Source organism: Zea mays, chromosome 9 (genome assembly GCF_902167145.1).
Source record: "Zea mays cultivar B73 chromosome 9, Zm-B73-REFERENCE-NAM-5.0, whole genome shotgun sequence".
Lineage (NCBI taxonomy): Eukaryota > Viridiplantae > Streptophyta > Magnoliopsida > Poales > Poaceae > Zea > Zea mays.
The window spans coordinates 133,764,120-133,769,606 of NC_050104.1; positions in this window are offsets into that span (position 1 = coordinate 133,764,120).

Below are 5,487 nucleotides of genomic sequence, written 5' to 3' on the forward strand. Positions count from 1 at the left end.
CCAGGAAGCTTCGGCACTATTTTCAAGCATACAATATAATTGTCCCTTCTTCACAACCATTGAAGGATATTATGAGAAATAGAGAAGCTACTGGAAGGGTTGGAAAATGGGCTGCGGAACTCAATGAGTTTTGCATTGATTATGTGCATAGATCTTCGATTCAGTCCCAACCGTTAGAAGACTTCATTGCTGACTGGACGCCAGGGGCTCAGGAAGAAGAAGCGAGTAAAGATGCCGAAGTTTGGACAGTATTCTGCTATGGTTCTTGGGGAACCTTCAGGGCAGGAGCAACCGCTGTGTTGGTCGCACCCTCCAAAGTTAAAATTTGCTACGCAGCAAGACTTGATTTCAGTTGCACAAATAACATTGCTGAGTACGAAGCTTTGCTCTTGGGTCTTCGGAAGTTAAAGGCAATGGGAATTAGAAGGGCGGTTCTTAAAACTGATTCCCAGGTTATTTCTGGTCATATTGACAAGAGTTGTAGAGCAAGAGACCCGAAGTTTGAGAAATATTTAGACACGGTCTGAAGGATTGAGGCTTCCTTTGAAGGGTTTTCTGTCAAAAATATTCCTCGAGGAGAAAATGAACATGCTGATTTGCTAGCCAAGTCAGCAGCATAGGGGCTGCCCTTACCTTCGGAAGTATTTTTCGAAACAATAAAAGCACCTTCGGTTGAACTTCTTGAAAGAGCAGTCTTCAACATATCTCCTGTTTATAGTGAAGACTGGAGAACTGAGATCATCTCTTTCCTTCAGGGTAACTTTCTTTCAGATGACGAAGCTTATAACAAGAGGATAGAGGCAAGAGCTCGACCATATGTTATAATAGAAGGGGAGTTGTACAAGCATGGGGTCTGTTCTCCATTACTCAAATGTTTATCCAGAGCCGAAGGTATAGAATTGATGAAGGAAATACACGCAGGCCTGTGTGGATCTCACATTGGATCTAGGCCTTTGCTGGGAAAAGTTTTTCGTCAAGGATTTTATTGGCCAAAGGCAGCTTTGGATGCAGCGGAATTAGTCCAAAAGTGCGAAGGCTGTCAGAAATGTGCAAGAGATCAAAAACAACCTTTGTCTCTAACCCAGTTAATACAACCCACTTGGCCATTGCAAAGGTGGGGTCTTGATTTGTTAGGTCCGTTACCACCAGCACAAGGAAATTTAAGATATGTTGTAGTGGCAGTGGAATATTTTTCCAAATGGATCGAGGCAAAGCCTTTAGCCACAATAACTTCAGTCACTATTCAAAAGTTTTTCTGGCAAAATATTGTCTGTCGCTTCGGAGTGCCGAAGGCTATTACTGTGGATAATGGAACGCAGTTTGATTCCGAAGCTTTCAGAGAATTTTGTGAACAAATTGGCACGAAGATCCATTTTGCATCAGTTCGGCATCCGGAGTCAAATGGACTTGTTGAAAGGGCTAATGACATCATAATGACAGGAATAATGAAGTTAATCTTCAATCAGCCCAGGGGAAAGTGGCCAGACGAATTAATCAAAGTGGTGTGGAGCCACAACACAACAATATCAAGATCAACAGGTTTTACACCATTCAAATTATTATTTGGTGACGAAGCAATAACTCTGGAAGAAGCAAAAGCAGGATCAATAACAATAGTAGCTTCGGCAGAAGACGAAGCTGAAGCTGATTACTCTGTGGAAAAAGATGCCATAGAAGGGATCAGGCTTCAAGCTGTGGAAAACATCAATAAATACCAAGATGAAACAATAAAATGGCGTGATAGAAAGGTCCGGCTAAAGAATATTGAACCAGGACATTTGGTGCTTCGAAGAGTAGCCAACCCAGAGACAGTAGGCAAGTTACAGTTGAAGTGGGAAGGACCTTTTCTGGTAGTATCTTCATCAAGACCCGGTTCCTACAGATTGAAGGATATGGACGGCAACGACATTCTGAAAGGGAAATGTGCCTTTGGGCCATTTCTAAGTATTTTGGTGATTTAGTGTCTAACACAAGTGCTTAAATGTAAAATGGTGGACAAAGAACAAACCAAGGATAAAGGTATGTTTCTCAGACTTAGTACATTGTTTTAGAGACTAATGTATTGTGTCTAAGTACTGCAAACAGGAAAAATCCAATTGGAAATGTCTTGGCTCGAGCAGCCAAGACTCTGCTGAGTCTGGGAGCACCGGACTGTCCGGTGGTGCACCGGACAGTGTCCGGTGCGCCAGGCTGGCTCGAGCGAAGTGGCTGCTCTCGGGAATTCACCGACGACGTACGGCTATAATTCACCGGACTGTCCGGTGTGCACCGGACTGTCCGGTGAGCCAACGGTCGGCCGGGCCAACGGTCGGCCGCGCGATCTGCGCGGGTCACGTGGCCGAGCCAACGGCTAGAAGGGGGCACCGGACTGTCCGGTGTGCACCGGACATGTCCGGTGCGCCAACGGCTCCAAGTCTGCCAACGGTCGGCTTCGCCATTTAAGGAAAGAAATCTGGCACCGGACAGTGTCCGGTGTGCCAGACGACAGAAGGCAAGAATTGCCTTCCCAGATTGCTCTCAACGGCTCCTAGCTGCCTTGGGGCTATAAAAGGGACCCCCTAGGCGCATGGAGGAGCACATCAAGCATACTTACAACATTCCTAAGCACCAAGTCATCGATTCCGCGCATTTGTTTCTTTGTGATAGCATATAGAGCTCTTGTGGAGTTGTGAACTCATTGGGTTGTGTTGCGAGCTCTTGTTGCGACTTGTGTGCGTGTTGTTGCTCTGATTTGTGAGTCTTGTGTGAGTTGCTCATCCCTCCCTTACTCCGTGATTCTTTGTGAACATCAAAAGTGTAAGGGCGAGAGGCTCCAAGTTGTGGAGATTCCTCGCAAACGGGATAGGAAAAGAAAAGCAAAACACCGTGGTATTCAAGTTGATCATTGGATCACTTGAGAGGAGTTGAGTGCAACTCTCGTCCGTTGGGACGCCACAACGTGGAGTAGGCAAGCGTTGGTCTTGGCCGAACCACGGGATAAACCACTGTGTCATCTCTGTGATTGTTCTCTTGTGGTTATTGTGTTTTGCTAAAGACATCTCTTTAGCCACTTGGCAATTATTGTGCTAACGATTAACCAAGTTTTGTGGCTTAAGTTTTTAAGTTTCATAGGATCACCTATTCACCCCCCCTCTAGGTGCTCTCAATTGGTATCGGAGCCGTTCTCTTCAAGAAGGGACTAATCGCCCGAAGAGATGGATCCTAAGGGAAAGGGGATGGTGATCAACAACAACGAGAAGGAGTCTATCTTCAATGAGCCGAAGGATGACAAGCCTACCGACTCGGGCTCGAGCCACAAGCGCAAGGACGGGAAGAAGAAGAAGACAAGGCGCATCAAGGAGATCGTCTACTACGATAGCGACGAATCTTCCTCTTCCCAAAAGGACGACGATGACTACGAGAAAAAGAAAACGGTCAATTCGAACTTTTCTTTTGATTACTCTCGTATTCCTCAAAGTACAAATGCTCATTTATTATCTATTCCACTTGGTAAACCTCCTCATTTTGATGGAGAGGACTACGGATTTTGGAGTCACAAAATGCGTAGTCACTTGTTCTCTCTCCATCCTAGTATATGGGAGATTGTAGAGAGTGGAATGCACTTTGATAGTTCGGATAGTCCCATGTTCATTAATGAGCAAATTCATAAGAATGCACAAGCTACTACTGTTCTTCTAGCTTCATTGTGCAGGGATGAATATCACAAAGTGAGTGGCTTGGATAACGCCAAGCAGATCTGGGACACCCTCAAGATTTCACATGAGGGGAACGACGTCACCTTGCTCACCAAGATGGAATTAGTGGAGGGCGAGCTTGGACGATTCGCAATGATAAGAGGCGAGGAGCCGACACAAACATACAACCGGCTCAAGACCCTTATCAACAAAATAAGGAGCTACGGAAGCACGCGATGGACGGACCACGACGTCGTCCGATTGATGCTAAGGTCCTTTACCGTTCTTGATCCTCATTTGGTGAATAACATTCGTGAGAATCCCAGGTACACCAAAATGTCACCCGAAGAAGTCCTTGGAAAATTCATAAGCGGGCGAATGATGATCAAGGAAGCGAGGTACGTGGACGACGCTCTAAATGGTCCAATCAATGAGCCTCAACCCGTTGCTCTCAAGGCAACAAGAAGCAAGGAGGCGTTACCCAGCAAGGTAGCACAAATTGAGGCCGCCGGACTTAATGATGAAGAGATGGCCCTCATCATCAAGAGATTCAAGACGTCGCTTAAGGGTCGCAAGGGACAGCCAAGCAAGACCAAAACCAAGGGGAAGCGCTCATGCTTCAAATGCGGTAAGATTGGTCATTTTATTGCTAACTGTCCCGATAATGAAAGTGACCAGGAACACGGGAGCAAGAGGGAAAAGAAGAAAAATTACAAGAAGGCCAAGGGCGAGGCACATCTAGGAAAGGAGTGGGACTCGGATTGCTCCTCCTCCGACTCCGACAATGAAGGACTCGCCGCCACCGCCTTCAACAAGTCATCCCTCTTCCCCAACGAGCGTCACACATGCCTTATGGCAAGGGAGAAGAAGGTATGTAGTCGAAGCTCTACTTATGCTTCTTCAAGTGAGGACGAATCTAGTGATGAGGATGAAATAGATTATTCATGTTTATTTAAGGGCCTAGATAGAACCAAGGTAGATAAAATTAATGAATTAATTGATGCCTTGAATGATAAGAATAGGCTTTTAGACAAACAAGAAGATTTGTTGTATGAAGAACATGACAAATTTGTAGAAGCACAAAAATCTCATGCTTTAGAAGTTAAAAGAAATGAAATGCTTTCTTGTGAATTATCTTCTTGCCATGAGACGATTTCTAGCTTAAGGAGCATTAATGATGATTTGAATGCTAAGATAGAAATAGCTAGTAAATCAACAACTTGTGTAGAAAATGTTGTTACTTGCAATAGATGTAAAGACTTTGATATTGATGCTTGTAGTGAACACATAGCTTCTATTGCAAAGTTAAATGATGAAATGGCTAGTCTTAATGCTCAACTTAAGGCTAGCAAAAGTGATTTTGATAAACTAAAATTTGCTAGGGATGCCTACACGATTGGTAGACACCCCTCAATTAAGGATGGACTTGGCTACAAGAAGGAAGCCAAGAACTTGACAAGCCATAAGGCTCCCATCTCCGCCAAGGAGAAAGGGAAGGCCCCTATGGCTAGTAGTGTGCAAAAGAACCATGCCTTTATGTACCATGATAGGAGACAATCTAGAAATGCTTATAGGAGTTGTAACACATATGATGCTTTTGATTCTCATAACATGCTTGCTTCTAGTTCTTCTTATGTGCATGATAGAAATGTTGGTAGGAGAAATGTTGTTCATAATATGCCTAGGAGAAATGTTGTTAATGTTCCTAGGAAAGTAATGAATGAACCCTCTACAATTTATCATGCTTTAAATGCTTCCTTTGCTATTTGTAGAAAGGATAAGAAAATAGTTGCTAGGAAGTTAGGGGCAAAAT